This window comes from Parasteatoda tepidariorum, chromosome 8 (assembly GCF_043381705.1).
Source record: "Parasteatoda tepidariorum isolate YZ-2023 chromosome 8, CAS_Ptep_4.0, whole genome shotgun sequence".
NCBI lineage: Eukaryota > Metazoa > Arthropoda > Arachnida > Araneae > Theridiidae > Parasteatoda > Parasteatoda tepidariorum.
The window spans coordinates 30,692,183-30,720,101 of NC_092211.1; the positions used below are offsets into that span (position 1 = coordinate 30,692,183).

The window sequence follows — 27,919 nt, forward strand, 5'->3', positions numbered from 1 at the left end:
AAGGAAGTGTTATCTTGTTTCCGGATATGGACAAGCTAGTTTTTTTTATGTTTATTTTTCTCCTTATTTTGTGCAAAACAAAGTACGTAAAGGTTTTTTTTTTTCTTTGTAATAATATTTTTGTTCTCTATTTCTCTTACAAAAATATTGTTTTAAAAATTTGTAATTTTTTCTTCATCTTATTCTTGGTTTCGTAAGTTCGAAATTCCGATTTTATAGTTGTTTTTAAGTTGAATGACCTTCATTTTTATTCGTCCCTTCTTATTTAATAGTAGATTAAACAGTGCTTAACCTCGCCTGGTCAGCGGATGGTTGGAATTTGTAATTTTATTTGATTTTATCACTGGCGTGGATCGACTGAGCCACACATTATTTGCGACCGCATCAATACTCATCAGGGTTTCCGCGTGTCAGGGAAAACCTGGAATTGACAGGGAATTTTTTTTTACTAAAACCTGGAAAATTTCTTTATTGTACTTGGAAAATAACTACTCTTAGAATTGGTAGTAATTGAAATTCAAGTTAAATGAATTTGACATCTATTACAATTATTTGTGAAAATTCCACATTTTAGTGAAACTTTCATTTTTTTCCATGCTCATTCAATGATATTTTTTTACTCATAAAATCTAATATTTGATATTACGAATAAAATAAAAAAAAACAAGTTATCAGTCAGTCAGTTAGTCAGCGAGTTTGTTTTTTTTTTAGTTTTTTAGTTCTCAGAAATTAAGTGGGAACCCTGATTCATAGCCTTGCACTCTTAAACCACACCCAGACGACAAGTAAACTTCTGAATCATTCGTTACAGAAACCCATAATTTTGGAGGACTTTTTGGGTGATTTGTGTACAATTTGGGGTGTTTCGCTTTTACATTGTGGTCGGCGCTAACCGGGAGTATACAAATTAACATACTGGGAATACCAGAAAATACAGGGAATTTAAAATGCTCCTAAAATAACAGGGAATTTTGATTTTTTCTTTTTGCAAACTGGGAAAATACAGGAAATTTTTTTCTTCTTATTTTTGTCTTTTAAAAAATTGTGATCACTCATAGCGTAATCTATGGGATATTTAACCATGATATTTCAGCTATACTAAACTATTTCATTTACTATAGCATTATTTAAGTATGTTCAGCTGTTTTTCCAGCAATTAAAACAAATAAATATAGCTCACACAAGAGCAGAGTAATTGTAGTTTCCACTTAATATACTGTGTGTAATATGTACCGGGAAAACACAGGGAATTTTTTTTCTCCAGATTTGAGTGGCAACCCTGGTCATCTTATTAGGAAGCGAGGACTGGATCTTGTTGTTTTAGTATGTTTAAAATAACGCAACTTTTACAAACAAAACAACTATTTTTTAAAATATATATATAAAAAGGAAAGAAAAGAAACCTTACAACTAGTAGCAGCCGTACGTATCTTTTTTTTCCCTTTTAAATAAATAGCTTGTGAGCTATAAACTTGAAAGCAGCCTGTCCTAATTCGATGAAATGCATCCTACCATTTCATGTTTAGAAATGGATTTGTTTGTCTCTCTCTCTAAGAGCCTCTTTACCCATCGCATTTTTCAAAACTGACCCTGACAGTGGTTCTGTCATGTCTCCACCACCAGCACTTTTCGAATTTTTCAAACCATTCATTTTAAACAACGACTGGGACCAGGAAAAGGACATGACGGCGCTGGTCAGAGGTCGCTCATCCCACCCATCGGGGGTGGAGGTGGGGTGGTCGTGAAGAGTGAGCACCCTCTCCTTTTACAAGTTAAAATATCTCGACGATGGCTGGGAGAAGATGTAGAGGTGGGGGGAAATAATGAAAAATATGACGAATCCATTAGGCAAGGCCTAGGCTGCAGGCCGGCAATTTCACGCTCGGGAGGATACAAGCGACCCCCGTGGGAGAGCGGGGTAGGAGGGGTCGTGGATCCTGTTAGTCTTTCCGTCCGTCGCCATAGCTACGTCTTGCATCCTCATCTCTCCCCGCATCCTGAACATCGTGCTGGAGAATACATCCCCGCGAAAATAGATATTTATCTTATATCCGAGGGAATAGAATATATCTGTAGAATATATAGATAGAAGGGATATTGTGACCGAAACCTTACCGTGATGGTGTGTGTGCCGTCGCGCGAAGAGGTCGTTTTCAGTTCCTCCCCCTGATCCACATAGATGCATTAAGGACACGGGTGAAACGTCCAGGGCTTCTATTTCGTGGATGCTGTTCCCTTTGTCAATGAATAGGGAAAAAATATTTTAGGTGATTTAAAGAGAGAAGTCGAAAGAATGGGATGGGTTTTATCGGTTTTGGTATGTATCTTGTCAGGGTTTATTCGTTAAATATTTTCATAGTTATATTTTCTGACCAATGCATTCTTTTTATTTAAAAAAAAAAAATTAGGATTACAAATTTGTAATAATCTGTTTTACCTAGCCGCTTTATAGGGCAGCTAATTTGCAATCCAGGGCTTTTAATGACTCGCTTTCTTTTTTTGGAGATTTTCCTTCGCCGTAGTTGATTCCAGTTGTAAAGCAAGCTTTTATTTCTTTTTAAAATTTGTTACCTATACCAAAAAAAAGGCAATAATCAAATTTTTATTTAAGAAAATGCTAAAAAAAATATCAATGCTGAACAGAACGGATTGTTAAAAGCCGCTGAATTGGAAAATCACTACCCGGCTCTTACAATTTAGATTCTTTCTGTAATTGATTCATTGTGTTGCTGATAAAGTGAGAAAAAATTAGATTGCGTTTAAATCTGAAGTAAAACATAAGTTAAATGACCGGATGATAAAATATGCTATCAAAATGTATGGATGGTCATCAAATTCCGAATCTAATTTGCCATATTCATTATTAAATTAGAAATGGCACAGTGAGTTTGATTGATATTGTTTACACTTACATTAAAATTTTGTTCTTTAGATTAAATTGTACACATAGATGTTGACATAGAAGGGAGTAAATAAAAAATTAAAGACAAGATGAATGTTTCTTAGATTTACACAAATTTTATAATAGTTCTTGACCTTTTTATTTTGTTTCAAACATTTGAAAAAACTAAAAGTTATTCGAAGTTTTTTTTTTTTTTTTAATGTATCTTGTTTGCTGTAATTTCAATATCTATGGTATAAATTAGGAATCCACTTGCAGGTTGTGGTTATTTTTTGCTATTAGTTATGATTCGTATTATAATTACCATAGATTCACTCTTAAAGAAACTGTTGAATCGAAAGAATAGTCTACATAAATTAAAAATTTCATTTTAATTCCTATTTCTGAACTATGACAATTTGTTTTCCGTTACTCTTTTCTCATGTTTGAACTCTTGCTCCAAATTGTCGCTCCAATATCTTATATTCTTTCCCATGCACATATCTGATCTATCTTACTCCAAAACATATTTTTCCGCAACCTGCATTAAGGAAACAGTGGTTTCTAATGCAAAATAAAATTAAATAATTTTCTGAAACCCAATCCCGTAACTGTAATTGTTTTAACAAATTATTAACTATTTTTATCTATTATTTAAAATAAATCTTACATTTCTATCCTTCGTAGTCCCCCTCACCACCACATCTAAAACCATCTTACATAATTCTTCCGACTCGAACATTGAAAAATCTTTTTTTTTTTTCCCAAAGAGAACCAATTCCAAACTCATAAAAACCCCGAAGGCTTTTAGATTTGAGCATCCTCTTAACCGCAGAGGACATTGATAAACTGTGAAATGCCCTCTTCCTTTTTCAGACGTTTTACTTCCTTCTGGTAGCAAAAATTGGCCATTGCCGTACTATTTGGATCCTGCCGTATTACACACACCGGCCGTCTTTTATACGATTTCTTCACTCAGAATGTCGTAAAAACGAGTGGTTCCACGGGTCCCGGACTTTCTGATAGGAGTCGTAAAATAGGAATGGCCAATAACAAGTATAGTAAGAGCCCGTCCCTTTTTTTTTTCCCATCCTATTTCTGTTTTCTCTTTTGCTGTTTCGTATTATGTCAGGATGTTATTAGAGGGGTATGTGTAAAGCTTTAGGTGATATGTTTTTTTTTTCTGTCTTGAATCTGACGGAGAACGTCTTGTGCTATTAAATTTACGGCTATGTCAGTGTTGCTGTTTTGTTTAACGTTTATTAATAGTGATGCTCGATTTTGTATCTTATAGTAAAAATTTTAAAGAATAAATTTAAAAAAAAGGTAAATAAAAAAACGCGTTTCTCAAACTGACTAAAAAAGAGAAAATATTTTTTTTTCACATCTAAAATAGAAAAAAACTGGGCCTATCACTTCAGCTATTAATTTCTATCACCACCTAAATTTCAACCACGTTTTGCGATTTATGTGTGTCAAAAATAACATTTTATTCCATTTGAAAAACTTTTACCTTTTTAGATACTTTTTTATTCCTTAAAAAACTTTTTAAATTTAGTTTGCGTTTCTTATTATAGGTTTGTATCTGTTACTGTGCAATACTACTACGTAATTAGCAATAAAAGGCCAATAAATACATACTAGCTGATTAGTTTGGATGCGATTATAACTTATGCCACCTAATGCAGGACTGAAGTTGAGTAGAGCAATCTAGCTGGTCAATATTTTGATTACTAAACTTTGTCCTAGCAAAGAACTCTACTATATATTTCAATATTCATTGTTGCAGATATTTTTTATTTATTTTTTTACTTATATTTTTCACCTTTTTCAGTTTTTATTTTTAGTTATCATTTTATGTCTTATAAAATCATTCAAACTTCAATACATTTAAATTTAAATAGTTAAAAAAAAAATCTTTTTTTAAAAGAAAAAAATACTACGATCTTACTGCCTGCCGGAAGATTATTTGGAGAAATAACGAACCTCTCACAATTTATCTCACAACCTTATTTCATCGCTAAAGCAGACTCTTTACAAAATATTTGTTTTTAAAAATATACCCTTCCCAAAATGAAAATCTGAGCCGATGACGCCATTAATTGGCGTTCTGTGTATTGCTAATAGAGTTAAATGAAAGCAGAAAATTACTATTTGAATTTTTAAAAAAATCTTTTTTTTACTAATTTTTTTTCTTATTTAAAATTTAAAATATCATTTTAGTGCGATGAATACATCTTACAAAGTCTCAAAAACATATCTTTTTGCATAAAGTCACAATGTGATCAAAGTCAAAATGTGATCAATTTATATCAGTTTTATCCTTAACCAATAACAACGCATGTTTAAGTAAGGAATCTATCCATTTAGAATCCTGAGGCCACCAACTAATAAGCTTAGTCTCATTTTACATCCTCCTATTTTGAGAAATTGCAACTGTATGCTAATGTGGCCCTATTGAGTGACAGGCCACAATGAAACTAGAGTAGGAAGAACAAGGGGAGTGAGCTCTGAGGTAAGCTCACCCCCCTGACTCATCACAATGGAAAGGGGCGATAGGATTAGTCACAGCTCAATTCGATTCATCTCAGAACTGCTGAATGTATTGCGCTCCTAAATTATCTGATCGTCCATGAAATTCATTCTCTCTATCTCTTCTATTGTCTTGTTGGACATGTTTTTAATCTTTTTAAATAAATCTCTCCACTATTTTTTTCAAATTTTTTTTCAATGTGTTTAGCTAAAGTTAGACATACTCTGAAGAAAGATTTGCACTGACACAATATTTTAGGAAACAACTTTTTAAATGCTTCTACTATTTAAAAATTGTTTAGGTTGTTTCCTTCGATTTCATCCTCATTTTATGCTAGTTTTTAATATTTGAACTACTGAGAACTACATTTTAGTATATTTACAAAGTTCTTAAATTTGAAAGAATATATTGTTAGATATGTTCTGTTAAATAAATTTCTTGTCTGTTTTTTTTTTAAACCTTTTTTTTAATATATTTTTAGTTATTGTTTGAGAGATATTTTGGAGCTCGGCCCAATATTATAGGAAAAAAACAGAGTAAAAACTTTTGTACTGTTTACATTTTTTTATTTTGCTTCCTTTAATTTTATTTCGTATTTTTTAACTCGCATTTTATATAAGAACGACTACCGTTTAGCTCTTTTACAAAGTAAGGTAGCGATCTAAATTTTTTAACTTATAAAACTTAAACCATATTATAATGAACAAATTTCTCTTTTCTTTTTATTAAATTACTAGCCGCCTAAGGCGGCCAGCTGTCCGCCACGCTGAAGGTTTTCACAAATAAAGTTTTTTAAAACATAGCAGTAAATCTGAAGATTAGTGGACAATTAAACGTGTTCCCGTCCAGCAATTTTGTCTTCATATCCAGTTCTGCTGCAGATGTGTTATAGCTCTTGAGGATGTTTGAAATTATATAGCTACAACGCTGAAGAAAAAAAAACTAAAATGCTAAATATATGAAAAGAACACGAAAACGAATAAATTTTTTATGGTATCAATTTCTATTTCTATATAATTTTTTATGGTATCAAATTCTATTTCTATATCTGTTACGTCAAGCACTCAGGTATTATAATTTGATCTAGTTGTGCTTGTATAATTTTGATCTAGTTGCGCTTTCTACGTCATTTTGTTAACATCGTTTGGTTTGTTATTTAACATCGTTTGGTTTGTTATTTCTAAGTTAACTTTCAAAAAATTGGCTGGCATCAGCATTTTTATTCTTTAAGTTGTTTATTTTTTCTTTTGGAATTCGTTCCTTTTTAGCGAAATGTTTTTCAACCTAATCGAATTCTTTGCCGACTGTTCTCTGTATATATAAAGAAAATAAAGTAAATATTTTTAAAGTGTTGTGAAAAGAATTTTTAGTTGTACAAAGTACTACAATATCGCTATAAAAATTATCGTCTTCGCTTAAGAAAAAAAAAAAAAGAGCGTGGAAAGAAGAAGAAAAACTTATTATAACAATTATGAACAGCGACAAATATATCAAAGCGAAGCGTTCTATTTACGTATCGAATATGTTGCCACATTTTTAATACAAAAGTTAAACTTTTCTCCACTTTAATAAATGTAAACTAATGCGAACTTTACAATTAAATTATTAATTCCTTCGTATATTATTGGTTTAAGTTGTCGAAAATTAATATTTCAATTGTAAGGTTCGCATTAGCATACATTTATAAGAGTGGGGAAAAGTATATGCATTTTTTAATAGTTTTTTGAATATGGCTCTTTGAAGACGAAAAAGCAGACGAAAAGCATAGACTTACAAAATGACTGATAACTAAATAACTAATCCAAATTTTTGAAAAAGAAAAAAAATACTTCTTCATTATGTCAAAACACAATTATGTGCCGAGTTTCGTGCCTGGGCGAGGCTTCTGGGGCGATATATTGTGATTACAGACACACACACACACACACACACACACAGCCGCTTTTATTATTATGTATAGATAATGTCCGAATTGGTAAGTCACACAAAATAACAAAACAGCTTACACTCCTAAAAAATTTGGTTTTCAGCGTTATTCCTGCTTTGAACTTTATAGTCAAACCAATTCGCTTATACCTACGTGTTAAGTTGTACCATATTTGCTTTGAAATTAAACCTCGTATAAGATTAATTCATTTTAATTCGACAATATTGTATTTAAACTCAACATCTCATTTAAGTTGCAATAAGTTTTCATTATATAATTGATCAGCTCGTACCAAATTGTTTTTTAGATTGTGTTAAGGCAGGCGTAAAATTTCCACTCTGTAGCTTGCCGTTGAAGATCAAATAGTTAGGGCTGGCGAGTAAGTTTTGTCTTATAAGATGTTAAGTTACATATGTAACTACCATATTTTTTCAAGAGTTGTGAATTTTGAGGTAAAAAATATTAAAAATGAGGAGCAATAGTTTCTGACTTTAAAAGGGGAAAAGTTAAATGTGCAAAAAAGTGCATCACAAAAATACTGTAACATATGTCAACAGATATGTTAACATCTCTGCATGTTTTTGACGTTTTGCATCTATATCTATTTAATCAATTAGCGTAAATTTATGGAAAATGTGAGATTAGGAATTACTTCGTGTTATTGATCTTGTTCATCATTTCGTTGTTTACATTTTAAACAATCACAACTTAGCTTAAAATTTTAAAAATCTGCTCTGTAAAACAACTCGATTTGTTTATCCGTTTTCAATAAAAAAAAATAATAATTTTAATTACTGTAAATATGACTTATGAAAAGGTATTGACGTATTTCTTTTAAGTATGCAAAATTTGTTTTCTTATTAATTGCATTTTTTCTTATCACACACTTATCTCATAAAAATCCACATACGATTGCTAATCAAGAGGTATTTGTAATTTCATAAATTTTTTATGACAGCTATAGCATGAAATAAAGAATTATTTATGAAATATGCTGGGGGAGAAATAAAACTTTTAGAATATCCCATTCTAGTTTCGAAAACAACTTTCTAGATAGCGGCTGTTATACCACAGACGCCGATTTTTCGATTTTATCATATAGACTTTTCTTTTTAGAAAGAAAAAAAAAAGGGAGAAATCTTCCAAAATATTGAACGGGATAAGAAAAATTTTTTCTTCCTCCTCCTAGAAAAATTCCGGATAAACAGATCCAACGTCAGCGGTCCTCCAGTTGGCATAATATTTCTATTTAGGAACAAAAAGAAACTGCCTAAAATGCGGGGTTCTTTCAAAACGTATGTGACAGCCTGGAATATTTTCGAGATTGTAAATAACACTCTAGTGGGGTAGATTTGTTTTGGCGAAGGCTTGGCAGAACCCCCATTTACGATTGGAAAGAAGAGATTTAATCAACTTCAATGGCCCCACTTCAATGATGCAAAGACCTACGTTATGTGGTCAGTTTGAATGTATGATTTTTCTTTTCTTTTGCTAAAGAACACTTGCTCCTCACAATCCATTTCCTGAGAGAAAAAAGGGAGTGCTTTCTCCCATATTTTCACTCCCCGGAGTTGATATACTTTTCGGGAAGTGCTCACTCGTCAATTCAGAGCCAGAAGTATTTATGAATGGTTGTCCATTTTCGGACTCTTGTATGGAGTAGTAAAGTGGCTTGGCGACGATTTGCATTTTCTGGAAACGTGTGGTTTGGCGGTGAATAGTACATTTTTTTCTTGTTCTCTTTATGAATGGCTGTCGTGATTTCCCTTTCCAGAGGCCCTAAATGTGATGGAGTGGTTTTGCGTTATATCGTGCAATAAAATGGAATTCGTAAGTCGTTGTCGGAATAGGGCAGTGTTTATGTTCGTATTACTTCGACGATAGGAGGCTTGTTGTCTGTGTTTTATTTATATATTTTTTTTTATTTATCCAATCCCATTAAAGTTTTCTATAACTCAGATCATGGTGTAACTGATGTGTTTAAATAATTTTCTTTTGTGGATTTTAACATTAATATATTGATATTAGTTTAGTCTTAAGAATACCTATTCAATAAAGATACTGTAATGAATAATCCATATACTATCTACATTTATTTGTTTATTTATTCATTTTAATATATACAAATATTAGTACGAATATTAAAAAAATGGAATTTCTTTTCTTTCTTCTTACTGACTTTATAAAACGAAAAAAGATGTTTGGTTTACTTTTTTTTATTTTATTTTGTATAGAATTTTATTATTATCTTTTTTTTTATTATATTACCATTTCAAGTAATGGTAAATGTATGATTTTAAAATATAAATAAATATTAGCTAAAAATATTTTCTTTTAACCACTTCATATTCAAATAATAGACATTTAAAAGTAACCATCCTGATTCAAAGTTGTTACGCGTCTGTTTGTAGTGAAACTTCCTTTACATCGACTCGGTTTAAGCTGAAAAGAAAGTAGCTTGACAAAACTATTTAAATAGTTTTAATTATTTACACGTTTCATATTATTAGACTTTCCATCATGTTAAGTTGTAAATCGAGAAAACTTTACTTGCAATTCTTATTAGCAAATTTTGTTGTTAATTTGCCTATTTAATGCTGAAATTTAAAACTAAATCGGTAAAAAAAGCTTGAAATTATTTTCGTAACGTTACGTTGCCCGAATCTGTTTGTAAAGAAACTTCCTTGCAATTTAACGATACATGCAGGGAAACAGTTTTACAGAATTTCGCAGTGCTAGCTGTTGACGCAGTTGTTCTAAAATATTTCAAGATATAATTTGGCTTATCTCAAATCAACGTAGTTTTAATTATAATATCTCAAATTGACAGTATTCTAATAACAAATTATTTCTGTCATATTTATTTTATTAGTGTAAATCGAATAGGAAAATAACCGTCAAATAATTTTTGAGCCTTTGCCCCATTTACTTTTTTATACTCGTAGTTACGTTTCCTGAATCTAATTCTATGGAAACTTCTTTGCACTTGATAGGTCTGTGCAGGGAAACAGTTTTACAGAACGCATTTCAAGCTAGTTAAAGCATTCGTTTTACTCTTGTAATTTCAATGCATACTTAGTTATTTTTTAGTTTGAAGTTATTTTAATTGTAATAATAAACTGGAATTAGGTTTTAAAATTTAAAATTAATGTGTGAATAAACATAAAATCATTTTTTGTTGTTACGTTTCCTAATTCTGCTTGTTTCTTTACATTTTATTGATAAACGCCGGGGATCAGATTTACAGAATTCATTTCATTACAGTAACCCAAGCCATGCTGATGGTTCCTTAACAATTTATTTTAAAATATTTCAGAAGTGCTAAGTTAGAGTATTAATAATAGAGATTTTCATTGCTAATCATTTTTAGGTTACATAAAGTGAACCGGAAAATAACCTTGAAACGATTTTAAGTTATTAGTGTATAGCAACATTTTTAAATATTTTAAAATTTCGACAGAAACTTTAACTTATGCATATTTATGCAATGACATCGACCGATTTTTCTTGCATCAAAACTTCGTTTTCTATTGATACTTGCATGGGAACAATTTTGGAGAATGCATTTTGACTGGCATTTTAGTGTCTTGAATATTTCTTGTATTAATATTTTAATGTATACATCTCAAATTATGACTTTATCTTAACCTTAAAACTATACCAAGGAGAAAAAAAAAAAGCACTCATTTTTGCACGTCAATATGTTTTGAAACTTTCTGGCACTTTCTGCTTAGGCAGAGAAGCAGTTTTACAAAGCTTTTCTTCGAGTATAGTTTCGAATTAATAAATTTTTTCTTACTCTATTATATTTAAAAATACAAACGTGTTCATTTATTTGAAGTTTTTACTTAGAAACATTATTATGCTTTTTTTTCCTAAAATAAGATTTGTTATTTTTCTTCAAGAATATAATACAATTTTCAACTTCTTAAATATATATATTACTTTATTTATATATCTTAAATTTATTTAAAATATCTCAACCCTTTTCTCCAGTTTATGATTTTTAAACATTAATTGAAATTAAATGCATAACCAAATTCCCTTCTTTTAACTTTACAACTATGGAAAATAAAGTTCCATTTGAGCTCAAAATTTTTTTGTGTGTTTTAATTGCAGCTATTAAAATTTATAATGAGTCTTTAGCCCATTTCATGTCATAAACGAATATTAGCCTGTTATTTTGTAGGGAAAAAAAGCCTATAAAAATATCATTTCGCTCCTATGAATCCGAATTATTTCTAGGGATTATCCGGATAAACTTTTCACTCCCAAAGCAGGGAAGTATAAACGCAACAATTAAGAGAGAGGAAAACATTCTGTATCTTTACCGCGTTTCATGCTCGAAAACACTTCCCAAAAACTTTTTCCATCGCCAACAAACGTAATGGTACTTCAAACCAAGCCGAGCGAGCCTTCATATGCGAAAACAAGAAAACCTGACACACAAACAAGGCGAACATTTTAAAACAAAAGCGTTTGGAATGAATCCTGAAAACTTAAAAACCCCCGCCGGATATGCATAGAAGCAAAAGAAAACCCCTCTCTCTCTCTTCCCCGAAACCCCCCTCTCTCCAAACATTCGGGAGGGCTCACGCTGAGCAAACAGAATCTCGCTTGGTTGCTTTTGCTGGATAAAAGAGAGCAAAGAAAAGGAGTGGGATTTTGGCGAGCTTTTTACTTTTCTAACGCTCTTACCCTATAATGGCCCTTTCTCTCTCTCTGCATTAGTTCATTAGTTGTATTTCAGTAATTAACTGGCATCACAAGTTGCCCGCGCTGTTGGTAATTAGGGTTTTTCTAGCGGGTGTTCCTTATACAGGAGTCCCCCTCCCCATCCACCATCCCCCTCCTAATGAAACGCGCCATCGACTGGGAGTATTTCAAAGCGAGAGCAACAACAAACAAAATATAAGCGGCACTATATACGCGCATGCAACCACACATGGGTGCAAGTTGAGATAATCGCGATAGTGGTGCAAGGGACTGGGATATGAGAGATTGATTTGTTCTCTTACCGGATTGTTTCATGAAAAAAGTTTATTGATTTAGGCGTACGTTATAATAATATAAGTTAATTCATACTTCCACGCAAAATGAATTGATGTTTCAAGAAGTTAAAGCTTTTAAAATGTAGGCTTAATGCATTCGTCTAATTATATTTTTGAACTTTATGTGTTATCTAGTTTTTAGTACTCTTAGTGATTCTAAATTGTATACGCAACATCAGTTATTAATCATCGTATCTGTTTTAAGCGCTGCTAGAAAATTTAAATGATATTAAAACTGTCCCTGCAATTTGTATTTCTATGGGACATTTATTATCGAGATCAGTTTTTAATGGCTATTTCATGCAAACTTTTATGTAATGTTGTAAATATAAAAATGTAAGAATAATATAATGATGTTGTAGTGCTCTTACATTACTACCAATGGTTATATATATGGTTATATCAGAAATTTATATTAATAAAAATAATTTTCAATAAATCATTCTTTAATAAAACTTTATTTTTAAGTACATAAGCTATAAATACGGATTATTTCTTTATTTCATAATTCTTTAATTCACATAAGATGGAGTATAAAATTTTGGGAGATAAATTAAGTTATTCTAGTCCTAGAAAAAATTCTCCCAAGCTTTCAAATTGATGAACAATTTTTTTCAAATATCAGCGAACCAAAGTTTTTATATCAGAAAGATTTGATAAATGTATATTGATGTTAGAGACAAACATATGTATCCTAGTTTTTACATGCTAAGTTTTAAAAATTAATTCGATTTCTCTTTCAGTTACTAGTTAATATTATATCGAAAAAATATACATTAAAAGATTTAAACGTTAAGAGACTAAATCTCATATCCTAGTTTTTTAAAAATTGTAAAATTATGTGTCATGCTTTTTAAACTGATTTTCTGCTTAATTTGGGATTCCAATGTAGAAATATATAAGTAAAAAAAATCTTTAAACTTTGTAAGTCGATTTTACTTTTACTTAGTCTTTGTGAAACTATCTGTCAAGCTTTTAAAATGTACTTGCCTAAATAAAATATTTGTATCGAAAAATGTAGGCAAAAATGAACTGTGAGATTCAAATTCATATGTCACATGGCATAAAATTATTTCTCATTCCTTTCAAATTGATTCTCTGCTTAATTGGGATTGCAATGTAGAAATATATAAGTAAGAAAATCTTTAAACTTTATAAGACTGTCCGGCTGTTAAAATTTACTTACCTAACTGGAATATCTGTACCGAAAAATACAGACAAAAAGATATGAAGTGTGAGGCACAAACTCACGTGTCCTGGTCTTTTCAACATTGCAAGTATATGTTTGAAGCTTTCAAGACAACCTAGATCAGGATCTCCGTACAAAGATTCAAACTTTGAGAGATGATGCTACACATCCTAGTCTTAGTTAAAACCTGTCATAATTTATTTACTGCCTAATTGGGATACCCATATCGAAAAATATAGATAAAAAGATATGGAACGTGAGGTTCGAATTCCACATATCCCAGTCTTCCAAATTTGTCGTCTGCTAAGCTTTTAAAATTGATTCGACTTCTCTCTCCCTAGACTTATCTTCAAAAAATTTATTCTTGTGTAGGAATCAAACGCGAACTCCGCTTATCATTCTCGTCTTTCGTTAAATATTGCCAACCCTTTTCACTCTCTATAAAAGGCTTTATCAACAGCATCGTTGCTGCTTGAGTTAAAAGCATTAATATTAGCTTGTGCCATTCTCCCGCGCAAAGCTTCAAACGCCCTCACTAGCACGCAATAGCTAGCGGCAGTAGCGAACACCCCCTTTTAGTTTTCCACGAAAAATCTTTTCTCTATTTACTAGAAGAGAAGAAGGGATCTTGGATTTAGCGCTATGCATTTTCTTTTAAGTCATGAGAAAAGAGCTGGGCTAGGCGGAAAACTATCGAGGGGGGAAAATTGCCCCCCTATCCCCCCCTTGTGTGTTTCTGTTACGCTCTGCAGAGTTTTGGTAAATTAATTTTTAGAGGCGAGTTAGTTGCGTTTTCTCTTCTCTCTCTATATCTAAACTTTGGAGAGTGGTAAAAATTTTTGTTGGTTTTTCGAGGAAACGCGCAAGTGGAAATCAAATGTTAATTTAGTCTGAGTTGGTTGGGTTTTTTTTAGCTATCCCCCCTTTTCTCCTGATCCTTTTTCGCTCAACAATTTAAGGAGACTTAATTTAATCTCTTTTCTATGAGATATACAATGAAAATTTATAATGATGAATGCGTTGGGGATTTTTTTCCCTACTTTTATCGGAGGAAAATACATAAAATTGGAGTTTGTGTATGGAGAAGAAAACGTTTTCGGTCATTTAATTCCGAATGGAATTATAAATCGGAAAGTATGTTTTTGATTGTTTTCTATTAATTAGTTGGGGGATATGAAAGAAAATAATTTTATGTTTAATACTTTTCATTGTTGATAACTAAGCCATGAGATTCAAATGGCAAATGAAAAATATTGCTTTCCTGAAACATTTTAAAGACGTTTTTTTCCCTTTAAATAATCTTGGCTTTTTAATTATTTGTGGAAAAATCGGTGAGACGTTGTAATTTTGCTAAAGTATGAGTTAAAGAATCTAAATTATACTTTTTTTCAAAAGATCTTAGTAAATTTAAACGTTCTTTTTCTTAAAATGATTATATAATTAATAGTAAATGATTATTATAATTAAGTGACGTAAGTGCTAAAAGTGTATGGTAGTAATTATGTAATGTCGCGTGAGAAATACTGTAAATTATGGTAATTTGAAAAATAATTCCTGGTGGTAAATGTCGTTATGAAAATCCTTTCAGTTTAAAATGGTTAACAGTAATGCTAACGATAATAATATGTATCCCGATATACGGGAAATTAAAAAACAACATGAAATATTTTCAGCAACAGGACCTTACTTAAATTGATCTACATTCAGGTGATCACAGTTCCAATTTCTCAATTTGTCTCCATCTCTTATCAAGTTTATCATTCAAAATCATTGTACTGGAGAATTAAATAAAAAAAAGTACCAAAAACCATTTTTTCTACCAAACAACTTATTTTAATTTTAATATCTTTGCTAAAATTCAGAAAAAAATTAAGTTTTTAATATATTTTTAATGATAATGATAAGAATTCCAATAGCAAGGATACAGCTTCCTTTTTTTAAAAAAAGAAGAAGAAAAAGCAAATGTTGCTTATTTCTTGCATACCTGGTGTTCCGTAAATGTTGCCCATAATAATTATATTAAACTACGTTTTATAAATTATATTAATCGAACCATCACATTTGTAATTGTAAAATAATGTTTAACGAAGAAGAAAAAATAAAATGTTTTGGAAAGACTAAGAATTGGTACTTAGGTAAATAACAATCGCTGTAGCTAAATAAAAATCCTGATATGTGATCCCTATAATAATTTAAACAGAAACGCGTTTTTATAAATGATCTTCTGTTTCAAGCAACTAATAAAACGATATTTAGTTTAGTATAGTTTTACTGTTGCTCTGAATGACATTAAAAATTTAATAACTTTATTTATTTCTTAAATATCAATTTATCTGCATTTTTAATCACTGATTTTTAACTAGAATTCTAAAAATATATTTCTAGACCGATTATTACGAAACACGCTGTATATCTTTTAACATTTATGTTTCTTTAAACACGTCGTAAATAAATATACAAGATTCCTTTTTTTTTATAATGAAAAAAAATCCATTCCTCATATTTCCAAAACAAAAGCTATAAATTGTGGCCTTTCAATAAATAATAGCTGTATAAAATTAAAGTTAATATGACGATAAAAGCACAAAAACAATTTTGCCTCATTTTCTTTTTTTTAGTTATTATCCTGGAAGCTTAATGAGTTACCTCAATGTGGCAATTTCGCTCTCCCATCCCCCACAGACGCCGACAGTTATTCCGCACATAAGACATAATATAGATGTGAGGCAAGCACGAGCTTCGAAGTGCGAAACTAGCTCACTCTAATGAAAACAGCATTAAACACTATCGAGCTGTCTGGTTTTATGTTCCTAAACGACGGAGATAAAAATATTTGAAGTGGCGCATTAACTTGGCGAGAGAAAACACGAAAAATGCGCAGACCGACCATTTCGAAGGATACACTCTGCTGAGTTACAAGCTCGAAGATAAAAACTGAAAATTACGATCCCCCCAAAACGAAAAGAATCGACAAAGAAAAAAAAAATATTTTAAACAGTCTTCATTTCAACAATATTGAATAAATCGAGAAATTAAAAAAAAAGAACGAAAAAATCATCAACGACCAGCAATTATCGCCATCAGAGCTTGGCTATTCAAAAAAAGAAAATGGCGATTAAATAAGAACAAGAAAAAAAAAATGGTTGAGAAATTATATCAGCGTTCTAAATCATATCGTTTGGAGAAAAGAGAATGAAATAACTCTTCAGCTTCTTGGTTTTTAACGGGGGCGCCGGCGAACGATTTTAGGGCAATATAGACGACTAATTTCCGGTCGAAATGGCTCATAAGCGCTAATTTGGATCTCTAGAACGAAAATGCCGCTTTAATTTTATGTGCGTCGACACTTATTTTATCGAGGAGCGAAGAGAGGAGCCATTTTATTTCCACCCCCTTTTCCTATTCCGTGGCTCGACAGGTCAATGGAATGGAACAAAGAAGAAGAGAACGAAGATGAGGACTTTTCCACAATAGCCGCGCCACTCCAAATTTCGAGATCGGTAATTCACGTTTGGGGCGACGTTGAGCTTGATGGCCCTTTGCGAAATCGCCTTATAATGGGGTGATTGGCGGGCAAAAGTTGCCTCTTTCAAAAAGAGGGAATGATGCTTTTAAACTTTTGGCTTCTGTGTTAGATGGAGTTGTCGGTAATCTTCCAGCAACAGTGTGAATGGGTTTGAGGATTTGGAGTACCTTTGTAGCTTCTTTTAAATTAAATATTGAATGCTTTTCGTTAAAACACATGTTTTACTCCCGTTATACTCGCATTATCGATGAGTTATGGGAATTCGTTTTCATAGACTCCGTAGAATGTACCCGCTAAAAGAAGATTTGTATTTTTAGTTAGCATTACAGTCGAATTCATCAGGATTATGCCTTATTAAAAGACAGTTTTTAAATGCCCTGACATCAAGAGTCACCATTCTTCCACAGGAATGACTCAGGTCTGAATACTGGCTTTGGCAGAAGTATTCAAAGAAGTAGAGAATGTATCAGTACCCACTTAGAAGATTTGTATTTTTAGTTAGCATTACTGTCGAATACATCAGGATTATACCTTATTAAAAGACAATTTTAAATGGCCTGACATCAAGAGTTACATTCTTCCACAGGAATAACTCAGGTTTGAATACTGGCTTTGGCAGAAGTATTTATTTCATATTCCTCTCTTTCATGTCCTCCAGTCCTGGTGATAAAGGCACTTAGTTCTAGTCCCGATAGTGGCATGAAGTCTACTCTTCTTCAGAGCTCTGAGTACAGCTTTTCTGGGAAATTAAGGTTACTGCTGCGAAATTCAGACCACATTACTTCCATTATGCCTTTAGTATCGATATTGTTGTGACTTAACTTCCACGACTTTCTCGACCAATAACTGGTTTTTGCGCGAGTGCCTTACATTTTTGCATATTAATGCTTTAAATGTTATCTATGGAGTAAGTTTCTAGTTTTGTGTTAAAATGTATAAAACTCGACGAATAATGTATAAAACTTTCGAATGTATAAATGCGAATAATGTATAAATGCGAATGTATAAATGCGAATGTATAAAACTTTCACATATTAAAGATAATAAAAATGCTGTGATTTTTAACTGGATTTACAGTTAATTTTCCTTGTGCTGTCACCTTTAAAAATTTAAACTAGTAGATTGGTAATGAAACTGCAAGTTCCTGTGAAGAATAAGATCTCTTTGCGTAATTCTTCTAGTAGTTTTCATTAAATGCTATGTTATTCATTTTAATATTTAAAAAAATATTTGTCTTGGTTTTCTTTACAAGCTGAGAATTTTTAGTAATAAAATTTTAATTATCGATACTAATAGTTTTAAAATTTTAAGCACCTAATATACTGTACTTTTAATTATAGCTTAAATATTTATTGAGGGAAATCATACTCTATTTAAGTAAATAATTTTGTTTCCGGCCCTCCTACATGAATTAGGCTATTCGGAACAATTCAAACTTGACGCCGCGAAAGTCTCCCTTTTGAGGGGAAGCACAGGCCCGCACCAGCACTTGCTAGCCGATGGACCCTGTGGCATTCATTAAAAACAATTTTAAAAAATTTCAAACTACAATAGCAGAAACTACTGTTTTTACTTTTTTTTTAATAAACCAAGCATTGCTAAAAAAGCTTAAAGCATTATTTTCTCCCGCTTACAAACACAAAAATTGCACGTTGTAAATGTTCTATTTATATATTCTAAATGATGTATTCATCGCTGGCTGGCGATAAATATATTTCCTCAAACTTTGCAAACCACTCCCAAAATTAAGTAATGATACCCATTACACAAAACATTAGAAGATAATAAAATTCTAAGATGATTCGTCGGGGTATTTCCCCAACATGAATCAACATTCTTTTTGGAAAGCCACCAAGCTTTCATTGAGATAGTTTCGAACTTTTCCTCGACTGTTCGCCAACAAAGCTCATACTAGAAATAGAGGTGAAACCGGGGGGTGCGGCTTATTAATATTCATTGCATCCCAGAATGAAACGTCGCGTTAGCTACTGTTAATTTGCACGACAACGCTAAAGCTTCAAAATGCCCGCCACCGTCCTTTGGCGTTACAAACGTCAGAACCTAAAGCTGGAATTAATTACAGCTGCACGCAAAACGTCGGGATCCCCCCTTTCCTAAACCAGCAACCCCTGCCTATACCCGTTCCTCCACCTACCTACCTTCGCTATATTCGCGAGTTGGTATTTATAAGCCTAATTTTCTTTGCAGGCAAAGAAATTAAATTTCCGGCATAGCTGAACCGCCTCTTAGAGAAGAGCAGAACCAAGCGATTCTAACCTGCTCAACCCCTCCAGTTCCATGCATGCACACACTTATGCATTTGTGCAAGCACACATACTAAAGATTTTCCACTGTTTGAAAAGTAGAAGTATGGGTATGGGGAGGCACTAGGAATTTTCCCTGGTAGAACCCCCCTTTAGGAAAGTGTTGAAGCGAATTGCCGGCATTTTTAAGTTTTACCAGTCATTTATTTGTAAGCATTCCGTGCATTATTTCCGAAAGTTTAACTTTTAAGAGAAACGGAGGCATTTCGTCGACTCTTTCCACAGTTGTAATTATAAGCGCAATTTGACAAATCTCGGGAAGTTACTGAGAAATTGCTACTAGACTCCCGTTTGTTTAGTTTTGCCCGGCATTCAGCACCTCTTCTGCGTCTCCCAAGTATTTCGGTTCCTAAATGTGCAACGGGGAATTTCGGGAAATATTTTTAAGAATAATACGCCAATTTTTCTCTCCTGTTGTGTTGTGAAATTTAAATTCATATTTTGTGACGATTAAAAATAATTTTATTTCGATTTTTGAAATCAATTGTTTTATTACCAGGGTTGGAATTTTTAACTAAAGCATACAATTCTTTGTATCAAATGCGAAATAGTTTAGACTCCACTCAAAATTTATATTACAGTTTAAATCACATAATTACAATGTCTGCTGAAGTAACTGAAAGATTTAGTACTTTCACGTAGAATCAAGTATGTTCGCTTACGTAAGCTCTACGCACTGCAGTTACCACAGAAAAACCTCAGTTCTTTATGGAGCTTAGCAAAGCTTACGTATTTGGACATTCGCAGTGCTACGTGAAAGTGCAAAATCTTTTATTATCGCGTTCCTTTAACATGATTGGATGGAGCATAATATAAGTTTTCAGCAGTTTTGAGTTATCTCAAAAACCCACTATACATATTATGCCATTTTTTCTGAAATAAATTTACATTTAATTTACACTTCATTTAATGAAAAAATAAAACAGGTGACTAAGCTCAGATACTAACCACGTCGTTTAAACGCGATTATAATTTAGTATATTATTGGATGTTCTTAGCGCGCGCTCAGAGACGGGCTAAAATAGTCTTAAGTATATTAAGATGTCTAAGCTGACGTCACTTCACTTAGCTGCCTGCTATCAATGATCAAAAAACTACTTATTTATAGCATTGTTTCATTTCACTTTAAGCAGTTTGGTGTCATTAACAATATTGCTTCAATTTATTGGATAATAATAATCAAGTGATTTAATCCAGCCTCTGGCTTAGACATCTATGTAATTGGATACCTACAAGTGACGTCACCGTAGGTAAATCAGAAATCAGTCTCGACACACGCGCATGACGTCACTTACAAGTATCCAATTAAATCTGATTTAAATCGCATGGTTTGGCATAATCACTTCGCCTTTTCTCGAGTTGCAAGTACTCAATTGTATAAATAGACTACTTACATTTAAGAATAGGAAAATAAAAAGGAAAATGTATACTGCATAATCTATTTGTTATTGTAAACTAGAATTCAAAATTTTCTTCTTTTGGTTTTAATTAAATAGTACATCTTCAATTGTCTCAAATTTAGTTCTATTCATTTCAATATTGTTCATTTTATTGTGATAAACGACTGCGAATAAAAAACCATTTCACGTAATAAACTTCAATACCAAATTAATGTAACAAAAAAAAAGAATGAAATTAGGTGTAATATTTTTTCCCCTGTCTTATTTTTTGGCGCGAAACTAATTACCGTGCCTCAATATTCCAGTGGAAAAAAAGTACGCAACATTTAGCATTTTATTGCGAAAAAGCCAAATTCCTTTTATTGGCGGTGAAATGCCTTCACGCCTCTGCAAGTTCGGGCCATAGTTCCAAAACGCGATCGCCCGAAAAATGAGGGGCATCATAACATCGTCACTCACTAAAAACGGAATAAATAATAAAAGTTGAAAGAATGCAAAAAATAATACTGGCTGTCAAAGGAGGGAAAAAGAGGGAGGTTCGAAAAAGAAAAGCAATTCATTAGTGAGAAGAGTGAAAATGAACAAATCTAACAATGAGTTTTTTTACGCCTGCTTAACCTTTTAATTGAATCTTTCACGGCTTTTTGCATTAAGTCCTCTCTTTTTTTTATTATTATTATTTTCACCATCTCTTTTTCTAGGCTTTTACTTAGCTAAGTGAGCCCAAATTAGCTAGACAGCACTTTTTTAGGGTTAAATAGCGATAGAAAAAAAAATTTTTTTGAGGGGGTGGGTAAGAACTTATTAAGGTGTTGTTATGAGGTTTATGCTATTCATATTTCTGTTAGCAAATTGCTTTTTACGCAAAGCTTAACTTTTAATGTTGTTGTGTGTTAAAGACTGGCTCGGGCATGATTTGATTTACCTCATTTATTCTTGGTTAATGCATTTTCCATTTATAAAATGCTATAAAAATTAGAGTTTGAAACTTCTGAATTTTATTATTTTAAATTGCTGTGTTTTTACACTTTTAAAGTACTGGAATTAGCTTTTGTTTTAGTTTTAAAGAAATGTTATCGAGAATTCTTAAACTGTTATCGATATTAAAAAACAATTGACTTAACTATAAGTAATTTATTTATTTTTAATTTTTGTTTTTACAGCACTTAAATGTTTTTTTTTTCAGCTCTTAAATTTTTTTTGTATTCATTATTTTTTTATTAATATTTTTGCTGAGAGTACTTTTTTTGGAAATTGTCTATCATTTATAATTTTTTTTTCTATTTTAATCATCCAATTGTTATTCATCTTATTGTACTTATTGAAGAAGAATGAAAATTCCTAGCATTAAAACGTATAAGATGTATTTACTCTAACAATGAGCTGCGAAATTTAAACAATAATCATTTATGTGTGGTGATTTGAAACTAAAACAAATAATCTAAAAAAAAACACATATTTGACTGTTTTTTATTTACTAATTATGTGTTTGTTATTTGAGAAATTTAAACACATTTAACATTTAGAAAACTAAAATGCAATTTTTTTCAATTAGAAAAATTTATTCAAATAACAAAGTTAACAAAAATTGAAATGAATATTAGAAGTTTATGTTTACAGTAGGAAGCTGAAGAAACTTTTACTACTTTGCACCCAGAGTACTTTAAAATGCTGATTTAACTAATATAAGCATTGAAACATTTGAAATACATAATACAGCATTTTCATCTAATTTTTAAAAGCTTGAAATAATGTAGTTGCTAATTATTAAGGTATAAAAATGTTTAATTTTAGAATGTTGTCTGTTGCTGGAGCCTCAGAGGCGATATCAGAGTGCAAAGGGTTAATTTCAACTACAAATATTTAATCAAAAGTGTTTTTAAATTGCCTGCAATATTAACTTCCAAATACAAAATAATTGAAAGAGACTAAAGAACGTTTTTTTTTTCCTTGAAACTATTTTCATTTTAAAATATTCTGTTTTCAAATTAGGAAGGGAAAAAAAAGAGATTAAATTTTAGAATATTTTTTCAGGTAGAAAAACTTTATAGGTTTCTCAGTATTTCTAAAGAAATACATTTATTTTTTACCTGTTGAATTTTAAGGAAGAAAGATTCGTCTTGAATTTTTTAACGAATTTCCAATTACCTTATTCATTTGGTGTTTTTCAAATCTGCCATTTCAAAAGAATTGCTTTGCTAAGTTTCTTTCCGTTTATTTATTTTTTTTTCGCTTTCCATTTCGTGTTGAAAAGGAGTTACATAAAAAAAGATTTCAATTTGAAAAGGAAAATTAACGTTTCTCACTTCATGAATATTTCATTTGTTGACCCTGATCACGAGAAAAACCTGTAACTTCAATCTTTTTACCTCAAAGAAATAAAAACATTTAAACACTTACATCCCCTTTCGTTGCCAAAAAGAAAAGAAAAAAAAATTTCCGTGTTTTTTGCACTAAAATGAATCCAAGAATTGCACTGCCATAGTTAGCATCCGGGGCCTAAGGAGGGCCATGACCTTTGAAGCGCATGCTCAGACAAAAATGACAAATAGAAAATATCAATGATTTAAAAAGAATTATAAAAATAAAATAAAAATTTCGCTAGTTTATGCAAAAAGTAGAGCTTTATGACCGAATTTGACTATTATTGAAATTATTATAATTTTCATGCTTTTCATTTTAAAAAAGAAAATACATTAAGAGAAAAGAAATATTTGTTGAATTTAAAGTCATGTTGAACTGTTAATTTTTTAACTATTATAAAAAATAGTGCCTTTAAAAAATATTTATTTAAGCTGAAGAAGGTACTAAAGAATAGTTAATATATTTAGGTAACTTTAGGTGTATATATATAAATGGCTGAATGTTTCTTTTGTTTTAGCCTGATGTGAAGCATTATTTATAACATCATTTAACCTTTTATTTTATTATATTGAAATATCGTTTCGTTTTCTCAATATTTAGTTCTATAAAATGGCAAATGATTTTTAGACTTAAGTAAAAAAAAAAGGATTATTATATGGATATTATTTAAAAGTCATTCATTCTTCGAAATTACAAATATTTAATGCTATTTTGAAAAAACAAAAACTACATTTAAAGAGGCCTATTATATATGTTACATGGGCGTTCTATAAAATACCCAGACATTTTATAGAAAACCTGTTATTTTTCATACTTGCCTGTCAGTTTTCGGTATTCTAGAAAATGCCTGGTTATTCTTTGCCTGATTTCTAGCTGTGCCGGAGACAATACATAAAGTGAAAACAAAATATAATAATTTTGATAATTTGTGTATATTAAGCAGCATGTTTAGTGATATATATTTATGCTTTTTGATCTTCGAAATATTAGATATTAAAATTGCTTTTTTTTTTCTTTTCAGGTAAGCTGCAAGCTAATTTCTTGCTCCAAATGCCAGTTATGTACTCTTAACTTTTTTCTCACTTCTCCATTTGGTAAGACCATGACTCAATTCCATTAAATTTAAACCAGTCATTCATAAAAAGCTGTTCTAAAGGTAATTATTCTTGAATCGATAGGCTTAACTTTGTTCGATTCTACATCTTCTTCCAGAAATTTTCTAGATAAAAAGAGGCATTACAAGTATAATTAAAAAGACATTTAAGTAACTTAAAACCAAATGAAAAGAACATTAGTAATGCGCAAGCTTTTATAAAAAGGCTTATTCTTACTTCTTTTCCCTCAATACAACATTTTCCCTTAGACCCTGTAATTACGCTAGTTTTGTGCTTTTACAAGCACCCTTCATTGTTTTCCTGAAAAAGAAGATCCTGAAAAATGCCTCTTTTGTTTTCAAAAACTTAAACGTTTACTTTTGTGGCAGCACTTCGGAAAGAAAACTGCCATTAAAGCAATGGTTCTTGCGATGTAATTATTTCCCGCTCTTTTCTAAATGAGAAAGAATAAGATGAATAAATAGTTGTTAAAAAACGTTGTTTCCTTAACACGGCGCCTGGAATCGTAGAGGACATTCATTGAATTTTTGAGTAATTAAATCATTTGCGAAGAGTGTGTATCAACAGTTAATTGGAGAAGATATATTTTTTTTTATCTAATAGTTCGAACTAATTTGTTTTAAATTGTCATTTACAAATGTTTTTTATCAATTTTAATTTGCAACATAAAATTTATTTCGTGCAACAACAAAAAAAAAAATCTAAATTTATGTAAGGGAGTAGATATGAGTTCGGGCTCACTTTTGTAAGCCCGAGCTCGAAGAATTTTATTCCCGACACACCCTATCCCGAGATACATCGAATTACTTAGAGCCTGGATATACGATATATGGGGATGGACATACGTCAGATAAAAGTCAAATTTGCGGTCTCACTATTAGGCCTTTTCTGCCTAAACAAGAAAATAATTCATTAAAACCTTTTTACCACAGTTGATTTATATTATTTAAATTTTTTATGCTAAGTAACTATACTAAACGTTTGTTTTAAAGTAGTTAAAAAGTTTATCAAAATTTTCTCTCGAGTCCGAGCCCACCTGAGTCTGAAAACTTTTTACAGTCCGTGGCAGGCTCGGTCTAAGCCCGTCTCATCTCCAGAGGGGACAAATAGTGATTATTTCTCCTGTTAAGTTCCATTGTTAAGTTATTCCAATCTTTAGATTATATTCTAAAGCAAAATCTATTATAAAAATGCGTTCAAATTATTTTTTAAAAAAAACTAAAAATTTTTATACTTAAAACCTAACTATTATTCTACATATTTTAATACGATTGCACTTACGATTATTAGCACACTAGCAAGCGCCACATATTTGCTAAACTTTAAACTATTTTTTCCATTAATTTAGTTATCAATGTTGGAGGCTTTAAATTGAAGAGAACTCGATAATATCTTGATCGCCGATTGGATATACTTCATGTAAAAATATATTCTCATTACTAGAAATATTCGAATACGATGCTCTCATAACTCATTTACAAAGTTCTTTCCACTCGTTTACCTTATTTCCGAGTCTTTAAAAATAAACTGGCTTTCTCAGAATTTTGTCCTCAATGTTTGAAATGCTGAGATCGTTGCTTAGTCTATCATTTTCTGGTAAATAGTAAATCATTAAGTACTCGAAACAGGGTGCGCAGCGTTTTTAAAAAGTGCTTTAAGGTGCTTATTTTCGATTTTCGTTTTTTAAAAGCCCTTAAAGGTGCTTTTATTCATTAGGTGTTTTTAGAAATGCTTAATTTTCCTTTTTCAAAATGATATTTTTCCTTTGCAATGTTTATTTTCGCCACGAATTATGCAAAAAGACGCAGTTCGTATTGTTCTATTCAACCTTTTCACAATTAATTCAAACCCAATCAATCTATTTCAGCGTATTGTCAGTCCGTAGCGTATGAAAACTCTATTCATTTTACATGATTCAAAATTTCATGATTTTTGACAATTGTCAAAAACAATGCCAAAAATTCTTTTTTCCCCGACATGACGGTTAAAACAAGATAAAACCGTCAATTGTCAAAAACTTTCTAACCTTGCCTAATTATGATATTTTTTTAAAGTGCTTAAAAATATTTATTGAGTGCTTGAAAAGTGCTCAAAAGGTGCTTATTTTTTGTTGAACAATTTGGCTATGCACCCTGTTGAAAGGAGTGCACAAATTTCTCATAATACGATGTAATGTGACAGATTACGTGAGTTATTACGATTAATTCAATTTTAGGAGTATTTACTATATGAATGCCGTTAAAAAAATTATGTCGGTTATTTTAGTCTTCATTATAGATACATTGAAAACTAATATCACTAATAAATATTGCTATCAGTAAAAAAAATTGCTATCACTAATAAAAATATATCCCTTTACTTCTTTTGGACTTTATTTCAAAATTTGCTACCAACTTAACATATCTATTACCGTTGAAACGGAAAAACCGGTGCGCCTGTTAATTTCCAGAAATATTATTTCCTTAAAAAACTTTAGATTTGAAAAGCAAATAAGGATGACGGTCGCCCATTTAGTTTGGCATCGAAAATCATTTCATGCATTCTTACTGATCTTGAATCATGACGTCACGGTTACCGATAAACTGATTTAGCACCAGGTTTCTGTGAATTAATTAAATCCGGAGCCTTTTATGCTGCACCCGCGACGAGACGGAAGTCGAAGAGGGAATCGTTTTCCGGATGCGATAGTTCGACCATCTCCCCCTCCTTTCCCATGCCTGTCCCTCCCCCGCATTCGAAAGAATAAGGGGTGAACCACTCTGTTCGAAAATATTATTTTATAATTTGATTCCGACAACCTCTGCCTCATACAAAATGCCGTTTTGCATTTATCATCGCTCTTTTCCTTTTGATTTATTTATCCGATTTTAACAAGTGCTATCGCTTTATGTAGCTCAGCATTGCGATTTGAAAAATTGATTCCAGCTTAAATGCGTGTATATGTTGTCGACTGATTGTTAGTATTAGGAATCTAGAATACTGTTCTGTTGGATTTAAAAGATAATGAACAAAATTTAAAACAAAAAGAAGTTTATGTATGCTTTTTTTTACTGCGCTTGTTACGTTTGAAATAATTATGTTTACGTTTGTATGCTATAGTCTATACAGTAAAATCGAATAAATTTTATTAATTGATCCTGATGTTAGTTGTGATGAATACTTTGCTTAATTAAAGGTTTCCTTTTATTTTTCGTCATTTCGTATTTTTAAGTTAGATTTTAAATTATTATGCCATAATGTAAAATTTTATTTTAATTTAAGAATTCAATGTTGTACTTAAAATTATTTAATTATAAAAATGGATTTTATGCTGGTAAAATATCTATTATAATAATTTCTTTTGTATTAATGTGTGATATCATGTGAATATAAAAACAATACTATTTATAAATAAAAACTCAAAGATTTTTATTCATTTTAATCAATTTTGACCGTAATTTAAATTATTTAACGCAATTTTAGTGATTGAGACTGTGAAATAAATATTTTATTTCCTTTTATATACTACTAATCCTTAAATAACGTTAACTTTGTGTTGATTTAGTGTAAAATTGTTTCTTGAACTGGAAAAGATATTTAAAGAAAAAAGAATATATATGTATATATATA

General features: G+C 31.1%; 1 protein-coding gene across 7 annotated transcripts in view; it reads left to right on the forward strand.

The window, feature by feature from the left end:
• The window catches only part of LOC107439046 (homeobox protein extradenticle), a 315,422-nt gene that overhangs the window by 189,381 nt on the left and 98,122 nt on the right, over nucleotides 1-27,919 (forward strand). Inside the window, exon 1 of one of the 7 annotated variants that reach the window (XM_071184572.1) lies at nucleotides 24,222-24,289. The exons of the other annotated variants lie outside the window; for them this stretch is intronic. The gene's annotated coding sequence lies outside the window, so the exon portion shown is untranslated. Of the gene's footprint in view, nucleotides 1-24,221; nucleotides 24,290-27,919 lie in introns of those variants that run through there. 7 annotated transcript variants of the gene reach the window in all.